Below are 13,139 nucleotides of genomic sequence, written 5' to 3'. Positions count from 1 at the left end.
CATGACCCAAGCCAAAGCCAAAGGCTTTAACCCACTGAGCCACCCAGGTGCCCCCACAATGTGTTTTAAAACTAGATTTTCCCAACCATTTCCTTCTCAAAACACCTTCTGCTTGGGTCTCCTTTCCACCATTGTTTCTTGTCTGCTTCCTCTTCACTCATGGGCTGCTCCTTCTCAGTATCCTGTGTTGGTTTTCCCTCTGCAGCTGGCCCTTTAGAGCTGGTGTACCAGGGGTTCTGGACTCTGTCCAGTCCCATGGCCTTGAACACCATCCATGATTCCCAGATGCCTCTCTCCAGACCCAGAATTTTCTGGCTGTCTTCTTGACATCTCCCCTTGGAGGTCAACAGGTATCTGAACCGGGAAGTCCAAAGCAGAGCCTGGAGTTACCCCACAGCCCGCCTCCCCTCTCCCCACTTGCGGGCTGTTGCTGTAGACCGCTGAAACCTTCAAGAGTGCTCCTTGATTGCGCTCTCTGGCTTGCCTGCCCCGTCCAATCCATCAGCCATGCCTGTCAACTTCACCTGCGGAACATATCCTGAAACAGCCACTTCTCTGTATTGCTTCTGGCCCTGGCCCGAGCCGCTGTCATCTCCCCTCACCTGCACATCGGGGTAGCCTCTGCACTCGTTTTGTGCTTCTACCTTGCACCCCAACAATCCACCCCACAGTCGCCGGAGCAGCTTTTAAAAACATTAATCAGATTATGTTGCTCCACTGCTTAAGTCTCAAAGGGCATTTTCTATGCTTACAGCAATTCCAAGCTCTTCACTGAGGTTTACAAGGTCCTGGGTGGACGGGGCTTTTTTGTCTGTTTCTTCCTCTTTGTCCCATATGATTTTCCCCTTATCCACGCTGTTCCAATCACAGCTCAGGTCCGCCTTATTCTCTCTGTTCAGAATTCTCTTAACCTTGACCTTTGCATGCCTGGTGCCTTCTCTTCCTTTAGCTGACTGCCCGAGGGCCACTTCCTCAGAGAGGCCTTTCCTGATCATCCAACAGCAAAGTCACCCCAAACGTAACCACAGGCACCCCGTCTTAGCAGAGGACATTTTTATTTATTTCCTTTATTTGGTTTTTGCTTTTCCCCAGATCAGTATACACTTGAAGTTTAAGTACCAGCCCATTGCTGTAATTCCCAGTGTCAAGAATGGTGCCTAGGTCATCAGAGATGATTAATGTTTATTGACTGAATTAATGGACTGCATTTATTTTTAGAAGTGCCTTTGATTTATGACATCTGTTACTGTTTTTTTTTCCATTTTAGATAGTGACAAACTTTCTTTTGAAGATAAAACAAAAAAGATCTGAGAAAAGACTTGTATGCAAAATGTATAAAGGACTCTTACAACTCAACCGTAAGGGACAGATAGCACAATTTAGAACTGGGCAAAGGATTTAAATAGACATTTCTCCCAAGATGACGTACAAATGGCCAATAAGCACAGGAAAAGCTACTCAACGTCATTAAGCATTAGGGAGATGCAAATCAAACCACAATGAGCCACCACTTCACACCCATCACAATTTAGCTACAGGAGGGCTAAAACGGAAGAGACAACACCAAGTGTAAGCAAGGAGGAGAAACACTGGAATGTGCTTGTCCATGAAATTGTAAAACAGCACAGTCACTTTGGAAGGAGTTGGACAGCTCCTCTTCCTCCAAAGGTTCAACATGCGGTTACGGGATGACCCAGTAATTCCACCCCTCGGAGCTGGGTACCCAAGAGAACCGAACACACACAAATGCACAAAAACTTGCACAGGAATGTTGATAGCAGTATTAGTCGAAATAGCCAAGAAGTGGCAACGGCTCAACTCCATCATCTGAAGACTGGATGTACAAGGTATGGTGGACCCATACCCGGGAACATTAGCAGTAGAAAGGGAGGGAGTCCTGATGTGTGCTACAGTGTGATGAATCTGGAAACCAGTTTGCTAATTTAAAAAAGCCAGTCATGGGGCGCCTGAGTGGCTCAGTGGGTTAAAGCCTCTGCTTTCAGCTCGGGTCATGATCCCAGTGTTCTGGGATTGAGCCCCGTGTTGGGCTCTCTGCTCAGCGGGAAGCCTGCTTCCTTCCCTCTCTGCCTGCCTCTCTGCCTACTTGTGATCTCTGTCTGTCAAATAAATTAAAAAAAAAAAAAAAGCTTTAAAAAAAAATAAAAAAGCCAGTCATTAAAGGCCACACATTGCATGACTCTGTGTGTATGAAGCATTCAGAATAGACAAATCCATAGAAACAGAAAAGAGAATTAGTGGTTGCCGGGGCTGTGGAGTTGCGGAACAGCAAGCGGAATGGGGAGTAACTGATAATGGGTACACAATTTCTTTTGGGGCTGTTAACAATATTCTGGGATTAGATGTGAGCCGTGTACAATTCTGTGGGTATGTTGAAAACCACTGAATTGTACACTTTCAAAGGGTGGATTTTAGGGGTGCCTGGGTGGCTCAGTTGTTTAAGCATCCGATTCTCGATTTCAGCTCAGGTCATGATCTCAGGGTTGTGAGATCAAGTCCCGTGTTGGGCTCTGCGCTCAGTGGGGTATCTGCTTGAGATTCTCTCTCTCCCTCTCCTCTGGCCCTCTGCCCGCTCACACTCTGTTTCTAAATAAATAAATAGAATATTTTTTAAAAGGATGGATTTTATTAATGTGGATTATATCTCAGTAAAGCTTTTATTTAAAAAATAAAGCAAAAAAAGTTACCATTCGAAGAAAAAAGCCAACTGTAGTACAGAAATACATGGCTTTTTGACAAAATTATGGAAGAGGAATGTGAGTGATTGAAGTTGGCTTATAGGCTTAATAAGGATAAAGTCCAGACATTTCAGTTTAACATTCAAGGCTTAACTCGGGCTTCGGACGATGCTCTTCTCTTTAATCCGGCCACATCAGGGTTCTCCTTATTTCTGAATCACTTAGGAATCTTTCAAGCTGCCTTGTCTTTGCAAATCTTGGCCTCTGGCCGGGATATCCTCTCTCCTCTTCTCTGCTTGGTTGAATTCAGTGCAGTCAATATCGGTGGGCTGTGGGATCGACACATGCCAGGCACTGTGCCTGGTGCTGGGGACAGATACATTGTGCAGGAACGGGACAGACACTGTCCGGGCCCTGCGCTGGTTCCCACACAGGACGAGGGAGACAGAAGCATCTCTGGCAACAGCCAAGCTGGAAGGGGGGGACTTGGGATGCAGGATCCTGCAGTGGAAGAAACGGAACATGGACTGAGGGACCCAGAGGGGACAGAGAGGGACATTTCAGCCAAGGAGTTAACCGGCAAACAATAAGGGGAAGAGTGTGGCCGGCCGAGGGAACAGTCTCAGAGCAGGTCTGAGGACAGAGCCTGGCAGGTCGGAGGAATTATCAGAAGGTGAATGTGACTGCAACGGAGACTGGGAAGTGGGGCGTGGCAGGAAATGATCCTACAGAGAAAGCTGGGCTCTGGCGGGCCGTGATGGAGACTCTGGCCTTCTCATTTCGGAGCTCAGATTCCACACGACACAATAGGATAGGCAATTTTTTCAAATCACTGATCACCTCTGCCATGCCACGTCCATCTGCTTATTGCCTCTCCCCCTGCTAGAAAGGACGTGGGCTCCGCGCTGCTCACTGCTGTGTCCCCCACAGCCAGAACAGCCCACGGCGCATGCAGTCACTCAACAAATCCTCACCGAGTGCGTGATTTACATGCCTGTCTCCTCTGCTTGACTGAGTTATTTAAGGTAAGGGGCGGGATGGATTCATTCCTGTGTTCTTGGGGTCTAGCCCAGGCCTATACATGCTGCTTAAGAAATACTTAAAGAATAAGGGAATGAATGAATGTCCCCTTGCCCCCAGTGGGCTACAAATTCCTGAAGGGCAGGGACTGCCTGATGTCTATCCCCAGTGCCCGATACGTGGCCTGGCAGAGAGCAGACACTGAGGAAAGGTTTGTTGAATTAAACAAGTATCTCCTCCAGAGGGGGGCCCCTGGCAGGCCTGCAGTGGGAGCCAAAACAAGCATATGATGATACTGGCCCCCAGGCAGGATGAGGAGATGCCCCGCTGGCAAAGGGTCTTAGGACCTGAGGGTCATTGGCAAGCCGACAAGATCAGCCTAGGTGTGTGGGGTGGCCAGAGAGACTAGGAGTCCCAAAGAGGGCTTTTTGGGAAGGGGGAGGCCGGCAGGTTCAGGGACCCTACCCCCAACCACCTCTTCAGTGCCCTAGCCCCGCCCTCTCCTGGAAACTGGCAGGCAGCTCCACCAATGAGGTGTGGGTGCTGCTGGGGCTTGGGGGTGGGGGTGGGATGGGACAGATGGTAGGAGACAAGGAAACCCCCATGTTCTCCTCCATCTGTTACATTTAATTGACTTCCCGCAGAAAGAAAAAAAATAAACCAGTTGCAAAGATGAAATTGCTAATTAAAAGGCCCTCTGATTAGATAGACAAATATTTACCAATTATGTTTGACCCTGTCTGTCCCCCTTCTGTCTGCAGACACACCCCCCCCCCCCATCAGCACCATAACGCATGACACCCAGCTGGTGGCTCTTCCAGCAATTGTTCTCCTGGGGCTTAGAATGGCTACGGGCGAACCATGGTGGAAGAGCCGCAAATCCTGGCAAGTAGTTGCTCAACGAACAGGGTGCCTGCTGCATGTTCAGGCCCGGTGCTGGGCTCTAGGGAATCAGAGCGGGATTTCTATGGACCATCATGCAGGTTGTGAGCTGCCCAAAGCCTCATCCCCGGGAGAGCGGGGCTTCCTTTGTCAACCTGGACCTCCTGAGGCCAGAAGGAGTTTTCCTTTCTCTGCCCACAGCTCGCCATTAGCTTGGCGAGCCACACTCACAGGATTGCAGCTGCTTTTATCTAATGCCTGCAGAGTGGGCTAGTGACGGCTCTGGAGAGAGGAATCGAATTCAGTTCCTGATCCAAGGGTTCCTGGAATAATGGGGGAGAAAAATGGGCTCATGATGAGTAAATAGTCATTTCACAAATATTTATTGAGCACCTAATGTTTGCCGAGCACTGTGTTAGGTGCTGGGGAAAAGAGATTTGAATAATACAGATTTCCTGCCTTTTGGGAGCCCAGATTACTTGAAAGAGATGGATATACACAGCTGGGTCTGCCCTTCCTTTTTTCCTTTCTGTCCTTCATTTCAAATAATCTTTAGGACTACCTGGGAAATGAGAGTAATAGCTCTGGGCTCACACTGCTCTACCATGCTCTGGCTGTGTGATCTTGGGCAAGTCACCTAACCTCTCTGTGCCATAGGTTTCCTCTCTGTAAATTGGCGATGATAACAGCAACAGCATCTCAGGGTTAATATGGTGATTAAATGAGTTAATGCATGTAACTCATGTCTGACACGTAGTCAGTGCTCAATAAAGGTTAGCTACTGTTTTTTTGTTTTTAAAGATTTTATTTATTTATTTGACAGAGAGAGACACAGCGAGAGAGGGAACAGAAGCAAGGGGAGTGGGAGAGGGAGAAGCAGGTTTCCCAGTGAGCAGGCACCCTGATGCGGGGGTTGATTTCAGGACTCCAGGATCAGGACCTGATGCTTGACGACTGAACCACCCAGGCCACCCCCCTTTTCTTTTCTTTTCTTTTCTTTTTTAAATTTTATTGTGTGTTCCTTGGGAACACAGAGCTACACTCATTCAGTTTCCCTCCCTTTGGAACTCATGGTGTGGAACACACACAGAGAAGTCCATTAACACATACAGGTTCACATACACTCAGGCTGTGCTGGAAGAAAGCTATGGTGAATGAATGAGTCTTAGCTTAGGAGTCAGATAAGGTGAGGTTGTTTTAAGCCCACGTTGAGGAAATGAATGATTGCCTGGTCAGGTCAAGTAGTGAGCTCTCCATCACTGGAGGTATGCTGCAGTGTGAGGTTGCCACAGAGAGGATCCCAGCTGTGAGAGAAAGATAGGTCAATTCTATCAGGCAGATACTGCTTGGGGTCGGACAGTCTCCACCCGGGACAGTGTGATAAGTTTCCCAGAGCCAGCTCAGTACTGGGTAATGTCCTAGAAGTTCATTCCACTAGCAAAGGGACAGCCAAGCTTTCTAGCACACACGCCCATTCCCTAGGACAAGGTGCTAAATGGTAGGACTACGGCAGAGGCAAGAACATGGCAGCCTCCAGCCCCTCTGGGGGGGTCCACGCTGGGGTTGGAAAGAGTTGGGACTGCTTGGTCTTAAAGGGGTGACTTGGGAACCCACTCGATAAAATGGGTAGAGAATGGGCCGGATGCTATCAGCGTCCATCCTCATTTCCCTTCTCCCATTCTCAAATGATAGGGAACAGGCAGGTCGCTCAGGACATGCCGTGCACTGAGCTAAGCCCGTTGGATGTAGCATCTCATTTAAACATCACAACAACCCAGGGAGCAGGCATTGCTATTGTCCCACCCACTTTACAGATGAAGAAGCTGAGGCCCTCGGAAGTAAAGTTAAGTTGTTCAAGTTCATCCAGCACGGAAATGACAGAGGCAGGTCTCAAATCCATGCCTGGCTGGAATGCCGGTAACACTGTCCAACTGTCCCTCAGTCCTCCAGGCTCTCCAGGACGGCCCCCACCCCGTGCCACATCCCTAGGAACACTCCCCCGCTCCCCGTTCCCCTCCTGGGCTCATACCATGAAAGTCCCATGCAGAGCCTTCTACTCTAGAGGGATATATATTATCTAAATTTGATAAGACAACTTAATTTCACTCCGTGTCTGTTACCGGCGATAAAACCAGGAGACTTTTATGACCCAGCGTCCTCGGCAAGATTGTCAGGAACTTATTATACAAGGTCTAACTGGATTTCTCTCTGCAGATGGCTGGGAGCCATGGGCTGGAACGCAATTCGGCAACACATTTGGGGGAATAAATGCAAAATGCTTGTTCCAGAGAGTTAGATAAGGCAGCAGGCCTCTGAGCTCCCCCAAGAATAGGTTCTGTCTTTCCTGGGCCCCAAAGGGTGCTTTGGGGAGGATTTGCCCTGTGGGAGGAGGAGGGGAAGGTGGGTTCTCTCTCCGCCTCATCTCTTCATCCTCCTCACCCCAGGGAAAGAATGTGAAGGCTCCTGAGGCTTGGGGTTCAGAACAGCACCTCCTGGAGAGTCAGCAGTTCTGGGCAGAGGTGGGGGTGAAGGAGTGGGGCCGAATGGGTTGGTGGAAGGCGAGACCAAAAATAGGAGATTGTGTGCGCTGGGGAAAGGGGAAGGAAGAAACAAAAAGTGGGGAGCCTGGTGGGTCTTCACCTGCTGCCCAGGGAATCACCCAAGACTCACACCTTACTGCCCTGAGTTGCCTGGCTCCTTCCTAAACACAGCAGGGCTGGAGCTCACATACTTGGCTACAGATACACCAAGGTTTTGAGGTTCACTATCAGTGTACCCCAATTCAGAGCTCACTTCAAATTCTGATATGTTCCGGGCTTGGGCCAACAGGCAGACTTGGGGCTCAGCTTCATCCTGATAATACCAAAGGTGGATGTGCAGACCCCCAAACCTGGAGCATCTCACCAGGGTCAGCCCCAAGTTCAGAGCTCACCGTCCAGCGCTGGCATGACCCAAACCCAGGCTTACGCACAGATTTAGCACAATTGCAGACTTAGACATCTTCCTAAACTAGACTCCAAACCCTAGCTTGGGCTCCCCTAGCCTTGGGTAAGCTACCAGCAGAATCTGAGGGGTCACCCCAGATACGCCCAGATAAGCTTGTACCAAGACTCGGGGATCCCTGCTGGCTCTGGTTCTCCCACTGCTTCACTGGCAAGGGCCTGGGATATTTCAGGTCTGTCCTGGCCCTTCTTACCAGGCTAGAGAGGCAGCACCTGTCACTCAGCCCACGGTGCTTCATCTTTTCCCCCTTTCAGTGGACTTGGAACTCCATTAAAGAAGTCTTGTCTCACCCTTTGAGCCTTCTCTTGCCTCTTCTTCCTTCTGGGATCCTCGTCCCAGCAGGGCCCTTGACCTCCCGGTTTTCAGAGGGAGGAGGGTCACATTAACTAAGCAACTGATGTGCCGGGGCCTTGCATGTCTGTGGTCTCATGGAACCTTCCCCGCAACCTCTCCAGCTCAGTTTTTATTATCCCCTTCTGTGGATGAGGAAATGGAGGCACAGAGATGTTAAGTCACTTGTTCAGGGGCACACAGCTCAGAAGGGTAAGGCTTTGTCTCTGCCAGGATTTTGCCCCAAGGCTTGGAGCAGAGCTTTGCACACAGGTGCAGGGCTGCGGACCTTGGGGGTTGTGAGGCTTGGACAGTATGCAGTAGGTGCTCATTCAGAAAATGGTGCTTTACATTATCAAGGGCTTACCACGTCTACACTCTAATAAGCAGGCCCTGGAAATTGCCTCCAACGAGGGTAGTGTCAGAACCCAAATCCCTCTGCTGAGAGTGATTTGATTTTTTTTTTTTTTAAAGGAGAAAGAAGTAATGTAATCCTCAAAGGATTTTTTTCTCTCTTGGCTCTAAAGAAAAAAATAAAAAAGAAAGAAAAAAGAAAAAAAAGCTAATATCTTCATTTCCACCCCCTCCCCTTTTAAGCTAATTTGTGGAAAATTAAAATGGGGAACTCACAGAGGCTGGCATTTTAATTGGATCTTGTCTGGCGTCCTCTCTAGGATTCCCTGATTAGCTTCCTCCATTAATTCCTCTGTGCTCTGTTTAGCCAGTTTCCTGCCCTCCGCAGTCCCCCGGGGGCGGGGGGGGGGGTCTCCTGACACAGAGAAGGGGGCTTCAGTCTGCTGTCCAAGCTGCCCTCCAGGCTCTGGGGTCAGAGTGGCCCAGATTGGAATTTTGACTCTGCCTGGTGATCTGGGAAGGCACCCTGCTGGCTAGGCCCAGGTCCTCATCTGGGATTCACCTGGACGATTTTACCAAGTACGTACAATCGATACCTGGTGTTTCCCTCTTCAGCCCACCTCCAAGGTCTGGGGGTGGGGGGGCTTCAGATGGCCAGAGGAGGGCTGCTCCATCCCGCCTTTATGGCCTGGGGCCAGAGCTTCCTCCCACATCCCTCAGCCATCCAGCCTCACTGTTTTTCTCCCTTTCAGGGATTTGAGTAATTAATAATGAAAACGATGTTGGGGCGCTGGGATGGCTCAGTTAAGCACCTATTGATTTCGGCTCAGGTCATGATCTCAGGGTTGTGGGATACAGCCCTGAGTTGGCGGAGTCTCCTTGTCTCTCTCTCTCTCTGCTCCTCCCCTTCTCACGCTCTCTCTCTCAAATAAATAATATCCTAAAGAACAAACAAACAAAAAATACATAATAAAAATGATGCTTCTTGAATGCCCATGTCCTATCAGGCATGTCACCTGCAGAAGCTTATTTTGTCCTCATGACAACGCAGAGAGGAGGGGACTATTATCATCTTCTCATTTGATGGATGAAGAAACAGGCTCAGGGAAGTTAAGTGATTGCCACATGGCTAGTTTAAGCGGCAGAGCCAGAATTAGAATTCAGGGGCTTTGGCTCGTGGAGACTTGGTCAAGCCAGCTTCAGTTTCCCAGACTTGGATTTAAGGGCATGTCTCCTGGTCCAGGGTTTCTGGCCCATCCCTCTACAGCTCAGATGGTAGCCCCTAGGAGCCAGCCTCCTGCAGGGATGGTGAGAGAAGGACCAGGTGGATCCGAGGGACCCCCGGTGCCCTGCATTCCCCCATCCTGCAGGCCCAGCCCTCCGACAGGGCTCCCTCTCTGCCCTGCAGGGCGGGAGCTGCCGTCAGTGCTAATCAGCCTGGCTGATTACTCAGTCCATGGGGAGGTGAGCAAGCGGAGATGCTAGGAGGGTTCCAGCCACGTAGCTCGCTCAGTGGGACGCTGGCACAACATGCTCTTCCTTTCTGGGTTTCCCTGGCTACGCACCGGCATGGGTGAAGGCAGTAGGTGTTTAACTCTGAAATGCAAGGGAAAGAGCCTAGCCTCCTACCTCAAAGAAAGCCAGGTGGCTGCACAGCTCCTGACCCGAGGGGCGGGCTCAGGCCAGCTGCCCTGAGCTGCTAGGGTAACTAATTTAGCCTGGTCTCACTTTTCCCATCCATCAGATGGGGAGAAGCTTAAAGTTCTGACATCGGCTTTGATATTTTGTTTATTTATTTGAGAGAGAGAGAGAGAGTGAGCGGGGGAGGAGAGCAGAGGGAGTGGAACAAGCAGACTCTGCTGAGCACAGAGCCCCACTCAGGCTCAATCCCACGACCCTGAGATCATGATCCCGGCCGAAACCGAGAGTTGGACGCTCAACTGACTGAGCCACCCAAGTGCTGTTGACATGTGCTTAAAATGATTGTTATGAGGATGCAAGACAGTCCTCAGAGTCTTTCCTGACATGTAAGAACCCAGTAAAGAGCAGCTCTGGCTAGGGAGTTTTGCTTGCATTATCTCATTTAATTCCCAGAACAGCGTGGCAATGGAGGCATTGTTACAGATGAGGAAACTGAGTCTTCAAGAGGAGGAGCCCCTTGCTTTGTCCCTCAGAGCTCCAAGCCCACTGCTGCAACAGAGAGACGACTCCCACCCTCTTGGGGCTCAAGTTCCAGCAATTTGAGTCACCCCCCCCAACTCCAGCGCCCCCCTCCCCACCGCCACAGAGGGATATTTCCTCACTCCCCTTGTAGTGGCTGGGGAGGAAATAAAAGAGGGGGGTCCCTACAAATGGATATCCTCGGGGTTCGGGTGCCTAATGATCCCCTCCTCATAAACATCCCATGTAAATTTCTTTCATAATTACACTGAAAGCTATCAAACTATCTAATTTAATTTCTTTGTGAAAATAAATAGCTAAAGTGGCCCTAGGTACCGGCATAAATACTTCAGGCAGAACGGTCTGGGATTGCTGCTTGTGCGGGCCTGACGGGCCGCAATACACACTTAATAAGTACGTATTTATTGGGCCTGTCCTTCCCCCGCTCCCGCCCCCACTCAGAAGAGGCAAGGAGGGATTCTGCTGACTCAGCCAGAAGGAGAGGAAGGCAATTGGGGCCACGGTGGCAATGTGGGAAGGAGGGGAGGGAGCCGAGGGAAAATATGCTGGGTAATTAATTATCCATCTTTGTACATCCATAACTTTTTATTAAACAAATATGCAAATGCTGCCTAACCGGCTGCCTTCGCTGGGTCTGCCGTGGGGATGACGGTTAGTCTGTGGCCAGGGCCGTGGGGAGGAATCCTGTTCTCAAAGTAGGTCAGGGCTGGGCCAGCCTCTCTTCTCTCCCTTACTTGCTAGGGCTCCCCTGGTCCATGGGGGCCGCCGGGCATTGTACTCAGATTTGCTTACCCAGAGCCGGTGGAGTCTGCCTTCTTCCTGCTGCTCCTCCGTGTTCCCGTCACTAGTCCCTGCTGCCAGAGCTCAGCATCTGGCAACATCCTCTTTTGTTCTGGCTTCTGTTTACTTCTTCTCCCTCTTGGCTGCTATGCCGCCACCATACCAGCCTTGGACCAAACCCACTCCACCCCAGGACCTTTGCACCAGCTGTTTCTCTGTGTGGAACGCTATGTTCCCATAGCCAGTTCTTTCTTGTCTTTCAGGTTTAAAGTCAATGTGGCGAAGGCTACTCTGCTTTTTTCCTTCATGGCATCTATCGCTTTGGTAATTTTCCTTTTTACTTATTAGTTTTGTAAGTTTAATTTTTTCCTTCCACTAGAATGTGACTTCCAAGACGGAACAGCCTTGTGTTATTGACTGCTGTATCTCCAGTGCCTAGAACAGTACATCGGTGGCCTTGCTAAATATATATTACCCGAATGAATGAACAAAGGAGGAAGAAAGAGCCTCCTCACTCTCCCTCTTTGTCCCAGGCACCCTCTGCCACTGCCCGTACCATTTAGGATGGTCTTTACAAAACACACATCTTACTGTGGACAACCTTCCATGGCTCCCTAGTTCTTTGGAATAATACCCACTTTCTTTTACCTGCCCCTTGGCAACCTAGCCTGTTTGCCTCTCCTGCTCTTTCTCTGCCCACCCCAGCTCTCTTCCTCCTACATACACTTTGGCCTTCGCACAAAGCACCAATCTTCCACACTTAGCCTTGGCACAAATTGTTCGAGCTGCCGAATTCTCTCCCGTACTTCTCCTTGCTTGGCCAACACCACTTTGTCTTTCTGTTCTCAGAGCGGCGTCACCTCCTCCAGGCAGGTTTCCTGCTTAATCTGCTTTGCCTTCCTCCATGAATGCACTTGCATCTCACTCTCTTTTCTGCTTCCCTCTAGATGGAGAGCTTCGGAAGGGCGGGGATGGTGTCTCGATTCTCATAATTCAATCATCGGACAATCGTGGAGCTGATCTGGATTAATAACAATCTGGATTAATAACATGGACTCTGGAGCCAGCCTCCCTGGATTCATACCCCAGGTCCCCTATTTACGGACTGTGCTAGTCACCCACTAAGACGCCCCCACCCCATGGAGTGGTGGCGTCTGGTACCCCTGCCTTTGCATAGCACCTTTTTCTTGAGTGAGGTTTGGACCTAGTGACTTGCTTTGAATAAACCCAGTACAGCAAGAATGATGGGCTATCATTTCCGAGGACGGGTCATAAACAACTGGAGGCTTCCGTCTTGGACACCCTCTCCTGCTTGAGGGAAGCCAGCTGCCATGTCGTGAACTGCGCTACGGGGAGGGCCACATGCCAAGGAGCTGATATCCCGGCCAGGAGCCAGGAGGCCTGAGGCACCAAGCTTAATAGTGTCTGGATTCCTGACCTCCAGAAACAGAGATAAAAAATGTTGATTGTGTTAAGCTGTTAGGTTTTGATCTAATTTGTCATACAGCAGTGGGTGACTCCATACTGACGGGGTGATCCGGGGCAAGTTACTTGACCTGTGTCTCAGTTTCTATGTCTGTAAAATGGGGTTAATAATCACACCTATCGGGGCACCTGGGTGGCTCAGTGGGTTAAGCCTCTGCCTTCGGCTCAGGTCATGATCCTGGGGTCCTGAGATCGAGCCCCGCATCGGGCTCTCTGCTCGGTGGGGAGCTTGCTTCCCTCTTTCTCTCTCTCTCTCTGCCTACTTGTGATCTCTCTCTGTCAAATTAATAAATAAAATCTTAAAAAAAATAATCACACCTATCTTGTCAGGTTGTTGTACAGACTAAAGGAGTTAGTATTTAGGACAGCGCCTGGTATACAGTAAATGCTATAAACGTGTAGCTATTA

This window comes from Mustela erminea, chromosome 7 (assembly GCF_009829155.1).
Source record: "Mustela erminea isolate mMusErm1 chromosome 7, mMusErm1.Pri, whole genome shotgun sequence".
NCBI classification, from domain to species: domain Eukaryota; kingdom Metazoa; phylum Chordata; class Mammalia; order Carnivora; family Mustelidae; genus Mustela; species Mustela erminea.
The sequence above is the reverse complement of the archived record's forward strand: the minus strand, read 5'-3'. Positions refer to the sequence as shown.